Genomic DNA, 23,997 nt, shown 5'->3' on the forward strand with positions numbered 1-23,997 from the left:
CTAGCAAATCCTGTAAACGCAGCGAGAGAGGGAGAGAGTGAGCGTGAGCGAGAGCGCACGCACTCACGCCGCCTCTCACTGGCTCGCTGGAAGCCGGCCCCACTCTCCAGATCAGCTGGTGGCGGTAATGCGCCCAACTCCTGAACAAAGAAGAAGAGAGCAGACATGTGGCTCTTGTAGTTGTTATGCATTTAAATTGTTGCTCTGAATTGTTTTTAACGAAGTAATAATTGAAGCAAGAAAAGTATTTGTGGATGAAGTGGTAATAGCCTGTTCAAAAACACCTTACTTTCTCTCGCAGCAATCTGCTGTGTTATGTCAAGTGTTTTATTGATGTGGCATGAAAATAAAGCAAGAAGCTAAGATGCAGCGCAACGTGCCTGTTTAAATATTTTGTCAAATTAAGCAGAGTAAGATGTCATTAAGTGTTAGTAATCCCAAGAGGTGGAGAGGCGCTGTGGGTTGCAGGTGGTGAGACAGAAAGTTTGATATGGATGAAGCGGTTGTTCTCTCCACCCAACAGCAAACTGAGACGCTAATGAGTGACTTTAAAATAAATCAAAAAAAAAAGAAAAGAAACGGAGTCATCTACATCGCACACTATAAAGAGCCCTTATTGAAACTGTTCTCGCTACGGCCATACCACCCTGAGAACGCCTGATCTCGTCCGATCTCGAAGCTAAGCAGGGTCGGGCCTGGTTAGTACTTGGATGGGAGACCGCCTGGGAATACCAGGTGCTGTAAGCTTTTTCACCGCCAAAAGTCTCTACTGCAACTTTTCAAACTCAAAAACACCTTCAACTTGCATTCATTTATTACTACACAGAGATCACACACAGAGACACATGTGACAAAATCAACAAGCAATCAATCACCTCGACACAAATTCATGCTCAAATCACAGAATTATCCCTACCTTATTTATTTTCCACTTCATTCATTCATTCATTCATTCATTCATTCATTCATTCATTCATTCATTCAAACAATCACTGTGATATTCCTTTAAACTACAATTATTATTCTATTTTCTTATTAGAAACTTTTTTTACATAAAGTTATTTATTTCGGAGGGTGTATGTTTCTAGAATGGACGGACTTCACGTGAGCAGATATCATAGTCACATTTCTTGATGATACCAATCTCGTGATTATTCTTTTTATTCGTGTATTTCGTTATTATTTTTAATTATTTTTCTTACTACTGCTACTACTACTACTATGATTCCTGTCCGTAACAGTAGTAGTAGTAGCATTTGCACTTATAACATGAGCTGCCTTAGATGCTCCAACAAACAATTGGATGTTGCAGGTTTGTTCAGATTGTGTACAGTGTTCTTTATTTCTAGATATGTTCTGAAGTTTCCAATTCAAGCACTTGTGTAAAATCCCCTTTGATAGACTCGTCTAGCAAATGCTGTAAACGCAGAGAGAGAGAGAGAGAGAGAGAGAGAGAGCACGCACTCACGCCGCTCTCTCACTGGCTCGCTGGAAGCCGGCCCCTCTCTCCAGTTCAGCTGGTGGCGGTAATGCGCCCAACTCCTGAACAAAGAAGAAGAGAGCAGACATGTGGCTCTTGTAGTTGTTATGCATTTAAATTGTTGCTCTGAATTGTTTTTAACGAAGTAATAATTGAAGCAAGAAAAGTATATGTGGATGAAGTGGTAATAGCCTGTTCAAAGACACCTTACTTTCTCTCGCAGCAATTTTCTGTCTTTTGTCAAGTGTTTTATTGATGTGGCATGAAAATAAAGCAAGAAGCTAAGATGCAGCGTGCAACGTGCCTGTTTAAATATTTTGTCAAATTAAGCAGAGTAAGATGTCATTAAGTGTTAGTAATCCCAAGAGGTGGAGAGGCGCTGTGGGTTGCAGGTGGTGAGACAGAAAGTTTGATATGGATGAAGCGGTTGTTCTCTCCACCCAACAGCAAACTGAGACGCTAATGAGTGACTTTAAAATAAAACAAATAAAAAAAGAAAAGAAACGGAGTCATCTACATCGTGACACTATAAAGAGCCCTTATTGAAAGTGCTCTCGCTACGGCCATACCACCCTGAGAACGCCCGATCTCGTCCGATCTCGAAGCTAAGCAGGGTCGGGCCTGGTTAGTACTTGATGGGAGACCGCCTGGGAATACCAGGTGCTGTAAGCTTTTTCACCGCCAAAAGTCTCTACTGCAACTTTTCAAACTCAAAACACCTTCAACTTGCATTCATTTATTACTACACAGAGATCACACACAGAGACACATGTGACAAAATCAACAAGCAATCAATCACCTCGACACAAATTCATGCTCAAATCACAGAATTATCCCTACCTTATTTATTTTCCACTTCATTCATTCATTCATTCATTCATTCATTCATTCATTCATTCATTTATTCATTCAAACAATCACTGTGATATTCCTTTAAACTACAATTATTATTCTATTTTCTTATTAAGAAACTTTTTTTACATAAAGTTATTTATTTCGAGGGTGTATGTTTCTAGAATGGACGGACTTCACGTGAGCAGATATCATAGTCACATTTCTTGATGATACCAATCTCGTGATTATTCTTTTATTCGTGTATTTCGTTATTATTTTTAATTATTTTTCTTACTACTGCTACTACTACTACTATGATTCCTGTCCGTAACAGTCGTAGTAGTAGCATTTGCACTTATAACATGAGCGCTTTAGATGCTCCAACAAACAATTGGATGTTGCAGGTTTCTTCAGATTGTGTACAGTGTTCTTTATTTCTAGATATGTTCTGAAGTTTCCAATTCAAGCACTTGTGTAAAATCCCCTTTGATAGACTCGTCTAGCAAATGCTGTAAACGCAGAGAGAGAGAGAGAGAGAGAGAGAGAGAGAGAGAGAGAGAGAGAGAGAGAGAGAGCGCACGCACTCACGCGCTCTCTCACTCGCTCGCGTTGGAAGCCGGCCCCTCACTCCAGTTCAGCTGGTGGCGGTAATGCGTCCAACTCCTGAACAAAGAAGAAGAGAGCAGACATGTGGCTCTTGTAGTTGTTATGCATTTAAATTGTTGCTCTGTATTGTTTTTAACGAAGTAATAATTGAAGCAAGAAAAGTATTTGTGGATGAAGTGGTAATAGCCTGTTCAAAGACACCTTACTTTCTCTCGCAGCAATCTGCTGTCTTTTGTCAAGTGTTTTATTGATGTGGCATGAAAATAAAGCAAGAAGCTAAGATGCAGATGCAACGTGCCTGTTTAAATATTTTGTCAAATTAAGCAGAGTAAGATGTCATTAAGTGTTAGTAATCCCAAGAGGTGGAGAGGCTGTGTGGGTTGCAGGTGGTGAGACAGAAAGTTTGATATGGATGAAGCGGTTGTTCTCTCCACCCAACAGCAAACTGAGACGCGAATGAGTGACTTTAAAATAAATCAAATAAAAAAGGAAAAGAAAAGAAACGGAGTCATCTACATCGCACACTATAAAGAGCCCTTATTGAAACTGCTTTCTCGCTACGGCCATACCACCCTGAGAACGCCTCGATCTCGTCCGATCTCGAAGCTAAGCAGGGTCGAGCCTGGTTAGTACTTGGATGGGAGACCGCCTGGGAATACCAGGTGCTGTAAGCTTTTTCACCGCCAAAAGTCTCTACTGCAACTTTTCAAACTCAAAAACACCTTCAACTTGCATTCATTTATTACTACACAGAGATCACACACAGAGACACATGTGACAAAATCAACAAGCAATCAATCACCTCGACACAAATTCATGCTCAAATCACAGAATTATCCCTACCTTATTTATTTTCCACTTCATTCATTCATTCATTCATTCATTCATTCATTCATTCATTCATTCATTCATTCAAACAATCACTGCATATTCCTTTAAACTACAATTATTATTCTATTTTCTTATTAAGAAACTTTTTTTACATAAAGTTATTTATTTCGGAGGGTGTATGTTTCTAGAATGGACGGACTTCACGTAGCAGATATCATAGTCACATTTCTTGATGATACCAATCTCGTGATTATTCTTTTTATTCGTGTATTTCGTTATTATTTTTAATTATTTTTCTTACTACTGCTACTACTACTACTATGATTCCTGTCCGTAACAGTCGTAGTAGTAGCATTTGCACTTATAACATGAGCTGCCTTAGATGCTCCAACAAACAATTGGATGTTGCAGGTTTGTTCAGATTGTGTACAGTGTTCTTTATTTCTAGATATGTTCTGAAGTTTCCAATTCAAGCACTTGTGTAAAATCCCTTTGATAGACTCGTCTAGCAAATGCTGTAAACGCAGAGAGAGAGAGAGAGAGAGAGAGAGAGAGAGAGAGAGAGAGAGAGAGAGAGAGAGAGAGAGAGAGAGCGCACGCACTCACGCCGCTCTCTCACTGGCTCGCTGGAAGCCGGCCCTCTCTCCAGTTCAGCTGGTGGCGGTAATGCGCCCAACTCCTGAACAAAGAAGAAGAGAGCAGACATGTGGCTCTTGTAGTTGTTATGCATTTAAATTGTTGCTCTGAATTGTTTTTAACGAAGTAATAATTGAAGCAAGAAAAGTATATGTGGATGAAGTGGTAATAGCCTGTTCAAAGACACCTTACTTTCTCTCGCAGCAATCTGCTGTATGTCATGTGTTTTATTGATGTGGCAAGAAAATAAAGCAAGAAGCTAAGATGCAGCGTGCAACGTGCCTGTTTAAATATTTTGTCAAATTAAGCAGAGTAAGATGTCATTAAGTGTTAGTAATCCCAAGAGGTGGAGAGGCGCGTGTGGGTTGCAGGTGGTGAGACAGAAAGTTTGATATGGATGAAGCGGTTGTTCTCTCCACCCAACAGCAAACTGAGACGCGAATGAGTGACTTTAAAATAAATCAAATAAAAAAGAAAAGAAAAGAAACGGAGTCATCTACATCGCACACTATAAAGAGCCCTTATTGAAACTGCTCTCTCGCTACGGCCATACCACCCTGAGAACGCCTCGATCTCGTCCGATCTCGAAGCTAAGCAGGGTCGGGACTGGTTAGTACTTGGATGGGAGACCGCCTGGGAATACCAGGTGCTGTAAGCTTTTTCACCGCCAAAAGTCTCTACTGCAACTTTTCAAACTCAAAAACACCTTCAACTTGCATTCATTTATTACTACACAGAGATCACACACAGAGACACATGTGACAAAATCAACAAGCAATCAATCACCTCGACACAAATTCATGCTCAAATCACAGAATTATCCCTACCTTATTTATTTTCCACTTCATTCATTCATTCATTCATTCATTCATTCATTCATTCATTTATTCATTCAAACAATCACTCGCATATTCCTTGAAACTACAATTATTATTCTATTTTCTTATTAAGAAACCTTTTTTTACATAAAGTTATTTATTTCGGAGGGTGTATGTTTCTAGAATGGACGGACTTCACGTAGCAGATATCATAGTCACATTCCTTGATGATACCAATCTCGTGATTATTCTTTTATTCGTGTATTTCGTTATTATTTTTAATTATTTTTCTTACTACTGCTACTACTACTACTATGATTCCTGTCCGTAACAGTCGTAGTAGTAGCATTTGCACTTATAACATGAGCTGCCTTAGATGCTCCAACAAACAATTGATGTTGCAGGTTTGTTCAGATTGTGTGCAGTGTCTTTTTTATCTAGATATGTGCTGAAGTTTCCACTTCAAGCACTTTTGTGAAAACCCCTTTGATAGAGACGTCTAGCAAATGCTGTAAACGCAGAGAGAGAGAGAGAGAGAGAGAGAGAGAGAGAGAGCACGCACTCACGCCGCTTCTCTCACTGGCTCGTTGGAAGCCGGCCCTCTCTCCAGTTCAGCTGGTGGCGGTAATGCGCCCAACTCCTGAACAAAGAAGAAGAGAGCAGACATGTGGCTCTTGTAGTTGTTATGCATTTAAATTGTTGCTCTGAATTGTTTTTAACGAAGTAATAATTGAAGCAAGAAAAGTATTTGTGGATGAAGTGGTAATAGCCTGTTCAAAGACACCTTACTTTCTCTCGCAGCAATCTGCTGTCTTATGTCAAGTGTTTTATTGATGTGGCATGAAAATAAAGCAAGAAGCTAAGATGCAGATGCAACGTGCCTGTTTAAATATTTTGTCAAATTAAGCAGAGTAAGATGTCATTAAGTGTTAGTAATCCCAAGAGGTGGAGAGGCGCTGTGGGTTGCAGGTGGTGAGACAGAAAGTTTGATATGGATGAAGCGGTTGTTCTCTCCACCCAACAGCAAACTGAGACGCGAATGAGTGACTTTAAAATAAATAAAATAAAAAGAAAAGAAAAGAAACGGAGTCATCTACATCAGACACTATAAAGAGCCCTTATTGAAAGTGCTCTCTCGCTACGGCCATACCACCCTGAGAACGCCTCGATCTCGTCCGATCTCGGAAGCTAAGCAGGGTCGGGCCTGGTTAGTACTTGGATGGGAGACCGCCTGGGAATACCAGGTGCTGTAAGCTTTTTCACCGTCAAAAGTCTCTACTGCAACTTTTCAAACTCAAAAACACCTTCAACTTGCATTCATTTATTACTACACAGAGATCACACACAGAGACACATGTGACAAAATCAACAAGCAATCAATCACCTCGACACAAATTCATGCTCAAATCACAGAATTATCCCTACCTTATTTATTTTCCACTTCATTCATTCATTCATTCATTCATTCATTCATTCATTCATTCATTCATTCATTCATTCAAACAATCACTGCATATTCCTTTAAACTACAATTATTATTCTATTTTCTTATTAAGAAACTTTTTTTACATAAAGTTATTCATTTCGGAGGGTGTATGTTTCTAGAATGGACGGACTTCACGTAGCAGATATCATAGTCACATTTCTTGATGATACCAATCTCGTGATTATTCTTTTATTCGTGTATTTCGTTATTATTTTTAATTATTTTTCTTACTACTGCTACTACTACTACTATGATTCCTGTCCGTAACAGTCGTAGTAGTAGCATTTGCACTTATAACATGAGCTGCCTTAGATGCTCCAACAAACAATTGGATGTTGCAGGTTTGTTCAGATTGTGTACAGTGTTCTTTATTTCTAGATATGTTCTGAAGTTTCCAATTCAAGCACTTGTGTAAAATCCCCTTTGATAGACTCGTCTAGCAAATGCTGTAAACGCAGAGAGAGAGAGAGAGAGAGAGAGAGAGAGAGAGAGAGAGAGCGCACGCACTCACGCGCTCTCTCACTGGCTCGCTGGAAGCCGGCCCTCTCTCCAGTTCAGCTGGTGGCGGTAATGCGCCCAACTCCTGAACAAAGAAGAAGAGAGCAGACATGTGGCTCTTGTAGTTGTTATGCATTTAAATTGTTGCTCAGAATTGTTTTTAACGAAGTAATAATTGAAGCAAGAAAAGTATTTGTGGATGAAGTGGTAATAGCCTGTTCAAAGACACCTTACTTTCTCTCGCAGCAATCTGCTGTCTTATGTCAAGTGTTTTATTGATGTGGCATGAAAATAAAGCAAGAAGCTAAGATGCAGATGCGGCAACGTGCCTGTTTAAATATTTTGTCAAATTAAGCAGAGTAAGATGTCATTAAGTGTTAGTAATCCCAAGAGGTGGAGAGGCGCTGTGGTGGGTTGCAGGTGGTGAGACAGAAAGTTTGATATGGATGAAGCGGTTGTTCTCTCCACCCAACAGCAAACTGAGACGCGAATGAGTGACTTTAAAATAAATCAAATAAAAAGAAAAGAAAAGAAACGGAGTCATCTACATCAGACACTATAAAGAGCCCTTATTGAAAGTGCTTTCTCGCTACGGCCATACCACCCTGAGAACGCCCGATCTCGTCCGATCTCGAAGCTAAGCAGGGTCGGGCCTGGTTAGTACTTGATGGGAGACCGCCTGGGAATACCAGGTGCTGTAAGCTTTTTCACCGCCAAAAGTCTCTACTGCAACTTTTCAAACTCAAAACACCTTCAACTTGCATTCATTTATTACTACACAGAGATCACACACAGAGACACATGTGACAAAATCAACAAGCAATCAATCACCTCGACACAAATTCATGCTCAAATCACAGAATTATCCCTACCTTATTTATTTTCCACTTCATTCATTCATTCATTCATTCATTCATTCATTCATTCATTCATTCATTCATTCAAACAATCACTGTGATATTCCTTTAAACTACAATTATTATTCTATTTTCTTATTAAGAAACTTTTTTTACATAAAGTTATTTATTTCGAGGGTGTATGTTTCTAGAATGGACGGACTTCACGTAGCAGATATCATAGTCACATTTCTTGATGATACCAATCTCGTGATTATTCTTTATTCGTGTCTTTCGTTATTATTTTTAATTATTTTTCTTACTCCTGCTACTACTACTACTATGATTCCTGTCCGTAACAGTCGTAGTAGTAGCATTTGCACTTATAACATGAGCGCCTTAGATGCCCCAACAAACAATTGGATGTTGCAAGTTACTTCTGATTGTGTATAGTGTTGTTTATTTCTGGCTATCTTCTCAAGTTTCCAGTTCAAGCACTTGTGTAAAATCCCTTCTGTTAGACTCGTCTAGGAAACGCTGTAAACGCAGAGGCTGAGAGAGAGAGAGAGAGAGAGAGAGAGAGAGAGCGCACGCACTCACGCGCTCTCTCACTGGCTCACGTTGGAACCCGGGCCCACTCTCCAATTCAGCTGGTGACGATAATGGGTGCAACTCCTGAACAATGATGGAGAAAGCGGATATGTGGCTCTGGTAGTTGTTATGCATTTAAATTGTTGCTCTGAATTGTTTTTAACGAAGTAATAATTGAAGCAAGAAAAGTATTTGTGGATGAAGTGGTAATAGCCTGTTCAAAGACACCTTACTTTCTCTCGCAGCAATCTGCTGTCTTATGTCAAGTGTTTTATTGATGTGGCATGAAAAGAAAGCAAGAAGCTAAGATGCAGATGCAACGTGCCTGTTTAAATATTTTGTCAAATTAAGCAGAGTAAGATGTCATTAAGTGTTAGTAATCCCAAGAGGTGGAGAGGCGCTGTGGGTTGCAGGTGGTGAGACAGAAAGTTTGATATGGATGAAGCGGTTGTTCTCTCCACCCAACAGCAAACTGAGACGCGAATGAGTGACTTTAAAATAAATCAAATAAAAAAGAAAAGAAAAGAAACGGAGTCATCTACATCGCACACTATAAAGAGCCCTTATTGAAACTGCTCTCGCTACGGCCATACCACCCTGAGAACGCCCGATCTCGTCCGATCTCGGAAGCTAAGCAGGGTCGGGCCTGGTTAGTACTTGGATGGGAGACCGCCTGGGAATACCAGGTGCTGTAAGCTTTTTCACCGCCAAAAGTCTCTACTGCAACTTTTCAAACTCAAAACACCTTCAACTTGCATTCATTTATTACTACACAGAGATCACACACAGAGACACATGTGACAAAATCAACAAGCAATCAATCACCTCGACACAAATTCATGCTCAAATCACAGAATTATCCCTACCTTATTTATTTTCCACTTCATTCATTCATTCATTCATTCATTCATTCATTCATTCATTCATTCATTTATTCATTCAAACAATCACTGCATATTCCTTTAAACTACAATTATTATTCTATTTTCTTATTAAGAAACTTTTTTACATAAAGTTATTTATTTCGGAGGGTGTATGTTTCTAGAATGGACGGACTTCACGTAGCAGATATCATAGTCACATTTCTTGATGATACCGATCTCGTGATTATTCTTTTTATTCGTGTATTTCGTTATTATTTTTAATTATTTTTCTTACTACTGCTACTACTACTACTAAGATTCCTGTCCGTAACAGTCGTAGTAGTAGCATTTGCACTTATAACATGAGCTGCCTTAGATGCTCCAACAAACAATTGGATGTTGCAGGTTTGTTCAGATTGTGTACAGTGTTCTTTATTTCTAGATATGTTCTGAAGTTTCCAATTCAAGCACTTGTGTAAAATCCCCTTTGATAGACTCGTCTAGCAAATGCTGTAAACGCAGAGAGAGAGAGAGAGAGAGAGAGAGAGAGAGAGAGCGCACGCACTCACGCCGCTTCTCTCACTGGCCGCTGGAAGCCGGCCCTCTCTCCAGTTCAGCTGGTGGCGGTAATGCGCCCAACTCCTGAACAAAGAAGAAGAGAGCAGACATGTGGCTCTTGTAGTTGTTATGCATTTAAATTGTTGCTCTGAATTGTTTTTAACGAAGTAATAATTGAAGCAAGAAAAGTATTTGTGGATGAAGTGGTAATAGCCTGTTCAAATACACCTTACTTTCTCTCGCAGCAATCTTCTGTCTTATGTCAAGTGTTTTATTGATGTGGCATGAAAATAAAGCAAGAAGCTGAGATGCAGCGTGCAACGTGCCTGTTTAAATATTTTGTCAAATTAAGCAGAGTAAGATGTCATTAAGTGTTAGTAATCCCAAGAGGTGGAGAGGCGCTGTGGGTTGCAGGTGGTGAGACAGAAAGTTTGATATGGATGAAGCGGTTGTTCTCTCCACCCAACAGCAAACTGAGACGCGAATGAGTGACTTTAAAATAAATAAAATAAAAAGAAAAGAAAAGAAACGGAGTCATCTACATCGCACACTATAAAGAGCCCTTATTGAAACTGCTTTCTCGCTACGGCCATACCACCCTGAGAACGCCCGATCTCGTCCGATCTCGGAAGCTAAGCAGGGTCGGGCCTGGTTAGTACTTGATGGGAGACCGCCTGGGAATACCAGGTGCTGTAAGCTTTTTCACCGCCTAAAGTCTCTACTGCAACTTTTCAAACTCAAAAACACCTTCAACTTGCATTCATTTATTACTACACAGAGATCACACACAGAGACACATGTGACAAAATCAACAAGCAATCAATCACCTCGACACAAATTCATGCTCAAATCACTGAATTATCCCTACCTTATTTATTTTGCACTTCATTCATTCATTCATTCATTCATTCATTCATTCATTCATTCATTCATTTATTCATTCAAACAATCACTCGCATATTCCTTTAAACTACAATTATTATTCTATTTTCTAATTTAGAAACTTTTTTTTACATAAAGTTATTTATTTCGGAGGCTGTATGTTTCTAGAATGGACGGACTTCACGTAGCAGATATCATAGTCACATTTCTTGATGATACCAATCTCGTGATTATTCTTTTATTCGTGTATTTCGTTATTATTTTTAATTATTTTTCTTACTACTGCTACTACTACTACTATGATTCCTGTCCGTAACAGTCGTAGTAGTAGCATTTGCACTTATCACATGAGCTGCCTTAGATGCTCCAACAAACAATTGGATGTTGCAGGTTTGTTCAGATTGTGTACAGTGTTCTTTATTTCTAGATATGTTCTGAAGTTTCCAATTCAAGCACTTGTGTAAAATCCCCTTTGATAGACTCGTCTAGCAAATGCCGTAAACGCAGAGAGAGAGAGAGAGAGAGAGAGAGAGAGAGAGCGCACGCACTCACGCCGCTTCTCTCACTGGCTCGCTGGAAGCCGGCCCTCTCTCCAGTTCAGCTGGTGGCGGTAATGCGCCCAACTCCTGAACAAAGAAGAAGAGAGCAGACATGTGGCTCTTGTAGTTGTTATGCATTTAAATTGTTGCTCTGAATTGTTTTTAATGAAGTAATAATTGAAGCAAGAAAAGTATATGTGGATGAAGTGGTAATAGCCTGTTCAAAGACACCTTACTTTCTCTCGCAGCAATCTTCTGTCTTATGTCAAGTGTTTTTTTGATGTGGCATGAAAATAAAGCAAGAAGCTAAGATGCAGCGTGCAACGTGCCTGTTTAAATATTTTGTCAAATTAAGCAGAGTAAGATGTCATTAAGTGTTAGTAATCCCAAGAGGTGGAGAGGCGCTGTGGGTTGCAGGTGGTGAGACAGAAAGTTTGATATGGATGAAGCGGTTGTTCTCTCCACCCAACAGCAAACTGAGACGCGAATGAGTGACTTTAAAATAAATCAAATAAAAAGAAAAGAAACGGAGTCATCTACATCAGACACTATAAAGAGCCCTTATTGAAAGTGCTCTCGCTACGGCCATACCACCCTGAGAACGCCCGATCTCGTCCGATCTCGGAAGCTAAGCAGGGTCGGGCCTGGTTAGTACTTGGATGGGAGACCGCCTGGGAATACCAGGTGCTGTAAGCTTTTTCACCGCCAAAAGTCTCTACTGCAACTTTTCAAACTCAAAACACCTTCAACTTGCATTCATTTATTACTACACAGAGATCACACACAGAGACACATGTGACAAAATCAACAAGCAATCAATCACCTCGACACAAATTCATGCTCAAATCACAGAATTATCCCTACCTTATTTATTTTCCACTTCATTCATTCATTCATTCATTCATTCATTCATTCATTCATTCAAACAATCACTGTGATATTCCATTAAAATACAATTATTATTCTATTTTCTTATGAAGAAACTTTTTTTACATAAAGTTATTCATTTCGGAGGGTGTATGTTTCTAGAATGGACGGACTTCACGTAGCAGATATCATAGTCACATTTCTTGATGATACCAATCTCGTGATTATTCTTTTATTCGTGGTATTTCGTTATTATTTTTAATTATTTTTCTTACTACTGCTACTTCTTCTACTATGATTCCTGTCCGTAACAGTCGTAGTAGTAGCATTTGCACTTATAACATGAGCTGCCTTAGATGCTCCAACAAACAATTGATGTTGCAGGTTTGTTCAGATTGTGTACAGTGTTCTTTATTTCTAGATATGTTCTGAAGTTTCCAATTCAAGCACTTGTGTAAAATCCCCTTTGATAGACTCGTCTAGCAAATGCTGTAAACGCAGAGAGAGAGAGAGAGAGAGAGAGAGAGAGAGAGCGCACGCACTCACGCCGCTCTCTCACTCGCCGCTGGAAGCCGGCCCCACTCTCCAGATCAGCTGGTGGCGGTAATGCGCCCAACTCCTGAACAAAGAAGAAGAGAGCAGACATGTGGCTCTTGTAGTTGTTATGCATTTAAATTGTTGCTCTGAATTGTTTTTAACGAAGTAATAATTGAAGCAAGAGAAGTATTTGTGGATGAAGTGGTAATAGCCTGTTCAAAGACACCTTACTTTCTCTCGCAGCAATCTTCTGTCTTATGTCAAGTGTTTTTTTGATGTGGCATGAAAATAAAGCAAGAAGCTGAGATGCAGCGTGCAACGTGCCTGTTTAAATATTTTGTCAAATTAAGCAGAGTAAGATGTCATTAAGTGTTAGTAATCCCAAGAGGTGGAGAGGCGCTGTGGGTTGCAGGTGGTGAGACAGAAAGTTTGATATGGATGAAGCGGTTGTTCTCTCCACCCAACAGCAAACTGAGACGCGAATGCGTGACTTTAAAAAAAATAAAATAAAAAGAGAAAAGAAAAGGTACGGTGTCATCTACATCGTACACTATAAAGTGCCCTCATTGTAGCTGCTTTCGCTAACGGCCATACCACCCTGAGAACGCCCGATCTCGGAAGCTAAGGAGGGTCGGGCCTGGTTAGTACTTGGATGGGAGACCGCCTGGGAATACCCGGTGCTGTAAGCTTTTTCACCGTCAAAAGTCTCTACTGCAACTTTTCAAACTCAAAACACCTTCAACTTGCATTCATTTATTACTACACAGAGATCACACACAGAGACACATCTGACAAAATCAACAAGCAATCAATCACCTCGACACAAATTCATGCTCAAATCACAGAATTATCCCTACCTTATTCATTTTCCACTTCATTCATTCATTCATTCATTCATTCATTCATTCATTCATTCATTCATTCATTCAAACAATCACTCGCATATTCCTTTAAACTACAATTATTATTCTATTTTCTTATAAAGAAACTTTTTTTACAGAAAGTTATTTATTTCGGAGGCTGTATGTTTCTAGAATGGACGGACTTCACGTAGCAGATATCATAGTCACTTTTTTTTACATAAAGTTATTTATTTCGGAGGGTGTATGTTTCTAGAATGGACGGACTTCACGTAGCAGATATCATAGTCACATTTCTTGATGATACCAATCTCGTGATTATTCTTTTATTCGTGAATTTCGTTATTATTTTTAATTATTTTTCTTACTACTGCTACTACTACTACTATGATTCCTGTCCGTAACAGTCGTAGTAGTAGCATTTGCACTTATAACATGAGCGTCTTAGATGCTCCAACAAACAATTGGATGTTGCAGGTTTGTTCAGATTGTGTAGTGTTCTTTATTTCTAGATATGTTCTGAAGTTTCCAATTCAAGCACTTGTGTAAAATCCCCTTTGATAGACTCGTCTAGCAAATGCTGTAAACGCAGAGAAAGAGAGAGAGAGAAAGAGAGAGAGAGAGAGTGAGAGAGAGACAGAGAGAGCGCACGCACTCACGCGCTCTCTCACTCGCTCGCGTTGGAAGCCGGCCCCACTCTCCAGATCAGCTGGTGGCGGTAATGCGTCCAACTCCTGAACAAAGAAGAAGAGAGCAGACATGTGGCTCTTGTAGTTGTTATGCATTTAAATTGTTGCTCTGAATTGTTTTTAACGAAGTAATAATTGAAGCAAGAAAAGTTTTTGTGGATGAAGTGGTAATAGCCTGTTCAAAGACACCTTACTTTCTCTCGCAGCAATCTGCTGTGTTATGTCAAGTGTTTTATTGATGTGGCATGAAAAGAAAGCAAGAAGCTAAGATGCAGCGCAACGTGCCTGTTTAAATATTTTGTCAAATTAAGCAGAGTAAGATGTCATTAAGTGTTAGTAATCCCAAGAGGTGGAGAGGCGCTGTGGGTTGCAGGTGGTGAGACAGAAAGTTTGATATGGATGAAGCGGTTGTTCTCTCCACCCAACAGCAAACTGAGACGCGAATGAGTGACTTTAAAATAAATCAAATAAAAAGAAAAGAAAAGAAACGGAGTCATCTACATCGCACACTATAAAGAGCCCTTATTGAAACTGTTCTCTCGCTACGGCCATACCACCCTGAGAACGCCTGATCTCGTCCGATCTCGAAGCTAAGCAGGGTCGGGCCTGGTTAGGACTTGGATGGGAGACCGCCTGGGAATACCCGGTGCTGTAAGCTTTTTCACCGTCAAAAGTCTCTACTGCAACTTTTCAAACTCAAAACACCTTCAACTTGCATTCATTTATTACTACACAGAGATCACACACAGAGACACATGTGACAAAATCAACAAGCAATCAATCACCTCGACACAAATTCATGCTCAAATCACTGAATTATCCCTACCTTATTTATTTTCCACTTCATTCATTCATTCATTCATTCATTCATTCATTCATTCATTCATTCAAACAATCACTGTGATATTCCTTTAAACTACAATTATTATTCTATTTTCTAATTTAGAAACTTTTTTTACATAAAGTTATTTATTTCGAGGCTGTATGTTTCTAGAATGGACGGACTTCACGTAGCAGATATCATAGTCACATTTCTTGATGATACCAATCTCGTGATTATTCTTTTATTCGTATTTCGTTATTATTTTTAATTATTTTTCTTACTACTGCTACTACTACTACTATGATTCCTGCCCGTAACAGTCGTAGTAGTAGCATTTGCACTTATCACATGGGCGCCTTAGATGCTCCAACAAACAATTGGATGTTGCAGGTTTGTTCAGATTGTGTACAGTGTTCTTTATTTCTAGATATGTTCTGAAGTTTCCAATTCAAGCACTTGTGTAAAATCCCCTTTGATAGACTCGTCTAGCAAATGCCGTAAACGCAGAGAGAGAGAGAGAGAGAGAGAGAGAGAGAGAGAGCGCACGCACTCACGCCGCTTCTCTCACTGGCTCGCTGGAAGCCGGCCCTCTCTCCAGTTCAGCTGGTATGTAATGCGCCCAACTCCTGAACAAAGAAGAAGAGAGCAGACATGTGGCTCTTGTAGTTGTTATGCATTTAAATTGTTGCTCTGAATTGTTTTTAACGAAGTAATAATTGAAGCAAGAAAAGTATATGTGGATGAAGTGGTAATCGCCTGTTCAAAGACACCTTACTTTCTCTCGCAGCAATCTTCTGTCTTATGTCAAGTGTTTTATTGATGTGGCATGAAAATAAAGCAAGAAGCTAAGATGCAGATGTGCAACGTGCCTGTTTAAATATTTTGTCAAATTAAGCAGAGTAAGATGTCATTAAGTGTTAGTAATCCCAAGAGGTGGAGAGGCGCTGTGGGTTGCAGGTGGTGAGACAGAAAGTTTGATATGGATGAAGCGGTTGTTCTCTCCACCCAACAGCAAACTGAGACGCGAATGAGTGACTTTAAAATAAATCAAATAAAAAAGAAAAGAAACGGAGTCATCTACATCAGCACACTATAAAGAGCCCTTATTGAAAGTGCTCTCTCGCTACGGCCATACCACCCTGAGAACGCCCGATCTCGTCCGATCTCGGAAGCTAAGCAGGGTCGGGCCTGGTTAGTACTTGGATGGGAGACCGCCTGGGAATACCAGGTGCTGTAAGCTTTTTCACCGCCAAAAGTCTCTACTGCAACTTTTCAAACTCAAAACACCTTCAACTTGCATTCATTTATTACTACACAGAGATCACACACAGAGACACATGTGACAAAATCAACAAGCAATCAATCACCTCGACACAAATTCATGCTCAAATCACAGAATTATCCCTACCTTATTTATTTTCCACTTCATTCATTCATTCATTCATTCATTCATTCATTCATTCATTCATTCATTCAAACAATCACTGCATATTCCTTTAAACTACAATTATTATTCTATTTTCTTATTAAGAAACTTTTTTTACATAAAGTTATTTATTTCGGAGGGTGTATGTTTCTAGAATGGAGGGACTTCACGGCTCAGATATCAAAGTCACATTTCTTGATGATACCAATCTCGTGATTATTCTTTTTATTCGTATTTCGTTATTATTTTTAATTATTTTTCTTACTACTGCTACTACTACTACTATGATTCCTGTCCGTAACAGTCGTAGTAGTAGCATTTGCACTTATAACATGAGCTGCCTTAGATGCTCCAACAAATAATTGGATGTTGCAGGTTTGTTCAGATTGTGTACAGTGTTCTTTATTTCTAGATATGTTCTGAAGTTTCCAATTCAAGCACTTGTGTAAAATCCCCTTTGATAGACTCGTCTAGCAAATGCTGTAAACGCAGAGAGAGAGAGAGAGAGAGAGAGAGAGAGAGAGAGAGAGCGCACGCACTCACGCCGCCTCTCACTGGCTCGCTGGAAGCCGGCCCTCTCTCCAGTTCAGCTGGTGGCGGTAATGCGCCCAACTCCTGAACAAAGAAGAAGAGAGCAGACATGTGGCTCTTGTAGTTGTTATGCATTTAAATTGTTGCTCTGAATTGTTTTTAACGAAGTAATAATTGAAGCAAGAAAAGTATTTGTGGATGAAGTGGTAATAGCCTGTTCAAAGACACCTTACTTTCTCTCGCAGCAATCTGCTGTCTTATGTCAAGTGTTTTATTGATGTGGCATGAAAATAAAGCAAGAAGCTAAGATGCAGCGTGCAACGTGCCTGTTTAAATATTTTGTCAAATTAAGCAGAGTAAGATGTCATTAAGTGTTAGTAATCCCAAGAGGTGGAGAGGCGCTGTGGGTTGCAGGTGGTGAGACAGAAAGTTTGATATGGATGAAGCGGTTGTTCTCTCCACCCAACAGCAAACTGAGACGCGAATGAGTGACTTTAAAATAAATCAAATAAAAAAAGAAAAGAAAAGAAACGGAGTCATCTACATCAGACACTATAAAGAGCCCTTATTGAAACTGCTCTCTCGCTACGGCCATACCACCCTGAGAACGCCCGATCTCGTCCGATCTCGAAGCTAAGCAGGGTCGGGCCTGGTTAGTACTTGGATGGGAGACCGCCTGGGAATACCAGGTGCTGTAAGCTCTTTCACCGTCAAAAGTCTCTACTGCAACTTTTCAAACTCAAAACACCTTCAACTTGCATTCATTTATTACTACACAGAGATCACACACAGAGACACATGTGACAAAATCAACAAGCAATCAATCACCTCGACACAAATTCATGCTCAAATCACAGAATTATCCCTACCTTATTTATTTTCCACTTCATTCATTCATTCATTCATTCATTCATTCATTCATTCATTCATTCATTCAAACAATCACTGTGATATTCCTTTAAACTACAATTATTATTCTATTTTCTTATTAAGAAACTTTTTTTACATAAAGTTATTTATTTCGGAGGGTGTATGTTTCTAGAATGGACGGACTTCACGTAGCAGATATCATAGTCACATTTCTTGATGATACCAATCTCGTGATTATTCTTTATTCGTATTTCGTTATTATTTTTAATTATTTTTCTTACTACTGCTACTACTACTACTATGATTCCTGTCCGTAACAGTCGTAGTAGTAGCATTTGCACTTATAACATGAGCTGCCTTAGATGCTCCAACAAACAATTGGATGTTGCCGGTTTGTACAGGTTGGGTACAGTGTTCTTTATTTCTAGTTATGTTCTGAAGTTTCCAATTCAAGCACTTGTGTAAAATCCCTTTGATAGACTCGTCTAGCAAATGCTGTAAACGCAGAGAGAGAGAGAGAGAGAGAGAGAGAGAGAGCGCACGCACTCACGCCGCCTCTCACTGGCTCGCTGGAAGCCGGCCCCTCTCTCCAGTTCAGCTGGTGGCGGTAATGCGCCCAACTCCTGAACAAAGAAGAAGAGAGCAGACATGTGGCTCTTGTAGTTGTCATGCATTTAAATTGTTGCTCTGAATTGTTTTTAACGAAGTAATAATTGAAGCAAGAAAAGTATTTGTGGATGAAGTGGTAATAGCCTGTTCAAAAACACCTTACTTTCTCTCGCAGCAATCTTCTGTCTTATGTCAAGTGTTTTATTGATGTGGCATGAAAATAAAGCAAGAAGCTAAGATGCAGCGTGCAACGTGCCTGTTTAAATATTTTGTCAAATTAAGCAGAGTAAGATGTCATTAAGTGTTAGTAATCCCAAGAGGTGGAGAGGCGCTGTGGGTTGCAGGTGGTGAGACAGAAAGTTTGATATGGATGAAGCGGTTGTTCTCTCCACCCAACAGCAAACTGAGACGCGAATGAGTGACTTTAAAATAAATCAAATAAAAAAGAAAAGAAAAGAAACGGAGTCATCTACATCGCAGACACTATAAAGAGCCCTTATTGAAACTGCTTTCTCGCTACGGCCATACCACCCTGAGAACGCCCGATCTCGTCCGATCTCGGAAGCTAAGCAGGGTCGGGCCTGGTTAGTACTTGATGGGAGACCGCCTGGGAATACCAGGTGCTGTAAGCTTTTTCACCGCCAAAAGTCTCTACTGCAACTTTTCAAACTCAAAACACCTTCAACTTGCATTCATTTATTACTACACAGAGATCACACACAGAGACACATGTGACAAAATCAACAAGCAATCAATCACCTCGACACAAATTCATGCTCAAATCACAGAATTATCCCTACCTTATTTATTTTCCACTTCATTCATTCATTCATTCATTCATTCATTCATTCATTCATTCATTCATTCATTCAAACAATCACTGCATATTCCTTTAAACTACAATTATTATTCTATTTTCTTATTAAGAAACTTTTTTTACATAAAGTTATTTATTTCGAGGGTGTATGTTTCTAGAATGGACGGACTTCACGTAGCAGATATCATAGTCACATTTCTTGATGATACCAATCTCGTGATTATTCTTTATTCGTGTATTTCGTTATTATTTTTAATTATTTTTCTTACTACTGCTACTACTACTACTATGATTCCTGTCCGTAACAGTCGTAGTAGTAGCATTTGCACTTATAACATGAGCTGCCTTAGATGCTCCAACAAACAATTGGATGTTGCAGGTTTGTTCAGATTGTGTACAGTGTTCTTTATTTCTAGATATGTTCTGAAGTTTCCAATTCAAGCACTTGTGTAAAATCCCCTTTGATAGACTCGTCTAGCAAATGCTGTAAACGCAGAGAGAGAGAGAGAGAGAGAGAGAGAGAGAGAGAGAGAGCGCACGCACTCACGCGCCTCTCACTGGCTCGCTGGAAGCCGGCCCTCTCTCCAGTTCAGCTGGTGGCGGTAATGCGCCCAACTCCTGAACAAAGAAGAAGAGAGCAGACATGTGGCTCTTGTAGTTGTTATGCATTTAAATTGTTGCTCTCCTTTGTTTTTAACGAAGTAATAATTGAAGCAAGAAAAGTATTTGTGGATGAAGTGGTAATAGCCTGTTCAAAGACACCTTACTTTCTCTCGCAGCAATCTGCTGTCTTATGTCAAGTGTTTTATTGATGTGGCATGAAAATAAAGCAAGAAGCTAAGATGCAGCGCAACGTGCCTGTTTAAATATTTTGTCAAATTAAGCAGAGTAAGATGTCATTAAGTGTTAGTAATCCCAAGAGGTGGAGAGGCGCGTGTGGGTTGCAGGTGGTGAGACAGAAAGTTTGATATGGATGAAGCGGTTGTTCTCTCCACCCAACAGCAAACTGAGACGCGAATGAGTGACTTTAAAATAAATCAAATAAAAAAAGAAAAGAAAAGAAACGGAGTCATCTACATCGCACACCATAAAGAGCCCTTATTGAAACTGCTTTCTCGCTACGGCCATACCACCCTGAGAACGCCTCGAACTCGTCCGATCTCGGAAGCTAAGCAGGGTCGGGCCTGGTTAGTACTTGGATGGGAGACCGCCTGGGAATACCAGGTGCTGTAAGCTTTTTCACCGTCAAAAGTCTCTACTGCAACTTTTCAAACTCAAAACACCTTCAACTTGCATTCATTTATTACTACACAGAGATCACACACAGAGACACATGTGACAAAATCAACAAGCAATCAATCACCTCGACACAAATTCATGCTCAAATCACAGAATTATCCCTACCTTATTTATTTTCCACTTCATTCATTCATTCATTCATTCATTCATTCATTCATTCATTCATTCATTCATTCAAACAATCACTGCATATTCCTTTAAACTACAATTATTATTCTATTTTCTTATTTAGAAACTTTTTTTACATAAAGTTATTTATTTCGGAGGGTGTATGTTTCTAGAATGGACGGACTTCACGTAGCAGATATCATAGTCACATTTCTTGATGATACCAATCTCGTGATTATTCTTTATTCGTATTTCGTTATTATTTTTAATTATTTTTCTTACTACTGCTACTACTACTACTATGATTCCTGTCCGTAACAGTCGTAGTAGTAGCATTTGCACATAAAACCTGGACCCCTTAGATGCTCCAACAAACAATTGGATGTTGCAGGTTTGTTCAGATTGTGTACAGTGTTCTTTATTTCTAGATATGTTCTGAAGTTTCCAATTCAAGCACTTGTGTAAAATCCCCTTTGATAGACTCGTCTAGCAAATGCTGTAAACGCAGAGAGAGAGAGAGAGAGAGAGAGAGAGAGAGAGCGCACGCACTCACGCCCTCTCACTGGCTCGTTGGAAGCCGGCCCTCTCTCCAGTTCAGCTGGTGGCGGTAATGCGCCCAACTCCTGAACAAAGAAGAAGAGAGCAGACATGTGGCTCTTGTAGTTGTTATGCATTTAAATTGTTGCTCTGAATTGTTTTTAACGAAGTAATAATTGAAGCAAGAAAAGTATATGTGGATGAAGTGGTAATAGCCTGTTCAAAGACACCTTACTTTCTCTCGCAGCAATCTGCTGTATGTCAAGTGTTTTATTGATGTGGCATGAAAATAAAGCAAGAAGCTAAGATCCAGATGCAACGTGCCTGTTTAAATATTTTGTCAAATTAAGCAGAGTAAGATGTCATTAAGTGTTAGTAATCCCAAGAGGTGGAGAGGCGCTGTGGGTTGCAGGTGGTGAGACAGAAAGTTTGATATGGATGAAGCGGTTGTTCTCTCCACCCAACAGCAAACTGAGACGCGAATGAGTGACTTTAAAATAAATCAAATAAAAAGAAAAGAAACGGAGTCATCTACATCGTGACACTATAAAGAGCCCTTATTGAAAGTGCTCTCGCTACGGCCATACCACCCTGAGAACGCCCGATCTCGTCCGATCTCGAAGCTAAGCAGGGTCGGGCCTGGTTAGTACTTGGATGGGAGACCGCCTGGGAATACCAGGTGCTGTAAGCTTTTTCACCGCCAAAAGTCTCTACTGCAACTTTTCAAACTCAAAACACCTTCAACTTGCATTCATTTATTACTACACAGAGATCACACACAGAGACACATGTGACAAAATCAACAAGCAATCAATCACCTCGACACAAATTCATGCTCAAATCACAGAATTATCCCTACCTTATTTATTTTGCACTTCATTCATTCATTCATTCATTCATTCATTCATTCATTCATTCATTCATTCATTCATTCAAACAATCACTGCATATTCCTTTAAACTACAATTATCATTCTATTTTCTTATTAAGAAACTTTTTTTACATAAAGTTATTTATTTCGAGGGTGTATGTTTCAAGAATGGACGGACTTCTCGTAGCAGATATCTTTGTCACATTTCTTGATGATACCAATCTCGTGATTATTCTTTTTATTCGTGTATTTCGTTATTATTTTTAATTATTTTTCTTACTACTGCTACTACTACTACTATGATTCCTGTCCGTAACAGTCGTAGTAGTAGCATTTGCACTTATAACATGAGCTGCCTTAGATGCTCCAACAAACAATTGGATGTTGCAGGTTTGTTCAGATTGTGTACAGTGTTCTTTATTTCTAGATATGTTCTGAAGTTTCCAATTCAAGCACTTGTGTAAAATCCCCTTTGATAGACTCGTCTAGCAAATGCTGTAAACGCAGAGAGAGAGAGAGAGAGAGAGAGAGAGAGAGAGCGCACGCACTCACGCGCCTCTCACTGGCTCGCGTTGGAAGCCGGCCCCACTCTCCAGTTCAGCTGGTGGCGGTAATGCGCCCAACTCCTGAACAAAGAAGAAGAGAGCAGACATGTGGCTCTTGTAGTTGTTATGCATTTAAATTGTTGCTCTGAATTGTTTTTAACGAAGTAATAATTGAAGCAAGAAAAGTATTTGTGGATGAAGTGGTAATAGCCTGTTCAAAGACACCTTACTTTCTCTCGCAGCAATCTGCTGTCTTATGTCAAGTGTTTTATTGATGTGGCATGAAAATAAAGCAAGAAGCTAAGATGCAGCGTGCAACGTGCCTGTTTAAATATTTTGTCAAATTAAGCAGAGTAAGATGTCATTAAGTGTTAGTAATCCCAAGAGGTGGAGAGGCGCTGTGGGTTGCAGGTGGTGAGACAGAAAGTTTGATATGGATGAAGCGGTTGTTCTCTCCACCCAACAGCAAACTGAGACGCGAATGGGTGACTTTAAAATAAATCAAATAAAAAAGAAAAGAAAAGAAACGGAGTCATCTACATCGTGACACTATAAAGAGCCCTTATTGAAACTGCTCTCGCTACGGCCATACCACCCTGAGAACGCCCGATCTCGTCCGATCTCGAAGCTAAGCAGGGTCGGGCCTGGTTAGTACTTGGATGGGAGACCGCCTGGGAATACCAGGTGCTGTAAGCTTTTTCACCGTCAAAAGTCTCTACTGCAACTTTTCAAACTCAAAACACCTTCAACTTGCATTCATTTATTACTACACAGAGATCACACACAGAGACACATGTGACAAAATCAACAAGCAATCAATCACCTCGACACAAATTCATGCTCAAATCACAGAATTATCCCTACCTTATTTATTTTCCACTTCATTCATTCATTCATTCATTCATTCATTCATTCATTCATTCATTCATTCATTCAAACAATCACTGCATATTCCTTTAAACTACAATTATTATTCTATTTTCTTATTAAGAAACTTTTTTTACATAAAGTTATTTATTTCGAGGGTGTATGTTTCTAGAATGGACGGACTTCACGTGAGCAGATATCATAGTCACATTTCTTGATGATACCAATCTCGTGATTATTCTTTTTATTCGTATTTCGTTATTATTTTTAATTATTTTTCTTA

The 23,997-nt window shown here is 39.6% G+C and overlaps 10 non-coding genes and 7 pseudogenes across 10 annotated transcripts; all 17 read left to right on the top strand.

Moving 5' to 3' along the window:
* The first annotated feature begins 630 nt into the window (after positions 1–630).
* LOC131350416 (5S ribosomal RNA) lies at positions 631–747 on the top strand (annotated as a pseudogene).
* Positions 748–2,036: 1,289 nt separating this feature from the next.
* Positions 2,037–2,152, top strand: LOC131350427 (5S ribosomal RNA; annotated as a pseudogene).
* Positions 2,153–3,476: 1,324 nt separating this feature from the next.
* On the top strand, positions 3,477–3,594 carry LOC131350437 (5S ribosomal RNA; annotated as a pseudogene).
* Positions 3,595–4,927: 1,333 nt separating this feature from the next.
* LOC131350439 (5S ribosomal RNA) lies at positions 4,928–5,045 on the top strand (annotated as a pseudogene).
* Positions 5,046–6,342: 1,297 nt separating this feature from the next.
* Positions 6,343–6,461, top strand: LOC131350402 (5S ribosomal RNA). The gene has a single exon (XR_009204215.1). It is a non-coding gene; the product is annotated as a 5S ribosomal RNA (ribosomal RNA).
* Positions 6,462–7,777: 1,316 nt separating this feature from the next.
* LOC131350428 (5S ribosomal RNA) lies at positions 7,778–7,893 on the top strand (annotated as a pseudogene).
* A 1,303-nt stretch (positions 7,894–9,196) lies between these two features.
* On the top strand, positions 9,197–9,314 carry LOC131350387 (5S ribosomal RNA). Its single transcript, XR_009204201.1, has one exon. It is a non-coding gene; the product is annotated as a 5S ribosomal RNA (ribosomal RNA).
* A 1,305-nt stretch (positions 9,315–10,619) lies between these two features.
* On the top strand, positions 10,620–10,736 carry LOC131350399 (5S ribosomal RNA). The gene has a single exon (XR_009204212.1). It is a non-coding gene; the product is annotated as a 5S ribosomal RNA (ribosomal RNA).
* Positions 10,737–12,036: 1,300 nt separating this feature from the next.
* On the top strand, positions 12,037–12,154 carry LOC131350388 (5S ribosomal RNA). The gene has a single exon (XR_009204202.1). It is a non-coding gene; the product is annotated as a 5S ribosomal RNA (ribosomal RNA).
* A 1,288-nt stretch (positions 12,155–13,442) lies between these two features.
* Positions 13,443–13,551, top strand: LOC131350432 (5S ribosomal RNA; annotated as a pseudogene).
* A 1,401-nt stretch (positions 13,552–14,952) lies between these two features.
* LOC131350440 (5S ribosomal RNA) lies at positions 14,953–15,069 on the top strand (annotated as a pseudogene).
* A 1,287-nt stretch (positions 15,070–16,356) lies between these two features.
* On the top strand, positions 16,357–16,474 carry LOC131350389 (5S ribosomal RNA). Its single transcript, XR_009204203.1, has one exon. It is a non-coding gene; the product is annotated as a 5S ribosomal RNA (ribosomal RNA).
* Positions 16,475–17,775: 1,301 nt separating this feature from the next.
* Positions 17,776–17,892, top strand: LOC131350411 (5S ribosomal RNA). Its single transcript, XR_009204224.1, has one exon. It is a non-coding gene; the product is annotated as a 5S ribosomal RNA (ribosomal RNA).
* Positions 17,893–19,185: 1,293 nt separating this feature from the next.
* LOC131350400 (5S ribosomal RNA) lies at positions 19,186–19,302 on the top strand. Its single transcript, XR_009204213.1, has one exon. It is a non-coding gene; the product is annotated as a 5S ribosomal RNA (ribosomal RNA).
* A 1,302-nt stretch (positions 19,303–20,604) lies between these two features.
* Positions 20,605–20,723, top strand: LOC131350407 (5S ribosomal RNA). The gene has a single exon (XR_009204220.1). It is a non-coding gene; the product is annotated as a 5S ribosomal RNA (ribosomal RNA).
* A 1,282-nt stretch (positions 20,724–22,005) lies between these two features.
* LOC131350412 (5S ribosomal RNA) lies at positions 22,006–22,122 on the top strand. The gene has a single exon (XR_009204225.1). It is a non-coding gene; the product is annotated as a 5S ribosomal RNA (ribosomal RNA).
* Positions 22,123–23,426: 1,304 nt separating this feature from the next.
* LOC131350413 (5S ribosomal RNA) lies at positions 23,427–23,543 on the top strand. Its single transcript, XR_009204226.1, has one exon. It is a non-coding gene; the product is annotated as a 5S ribosomal RNA (ribosomal RNA).
* Positions 23,544–23,997: the final 454 nt, after the last annotated feature.

Source organism: Hemibagrus wyckioides, unplaced genomic scaffold (genome assembly GCF_019097595.1).
Source record: "Hemibagrus wyckioides isolate EC202008001 unplaced genomic scaffold, SWU_Hwy_1.0 Contig35, whole genome shotgun sequence".
NCBI classification, from domain to species: Eukaryota; Metazoa; Chordata; class Actinopteri; order Siluriformes; family Bagridae; genus Hemibagrus; species Hemibagrus wyckioides.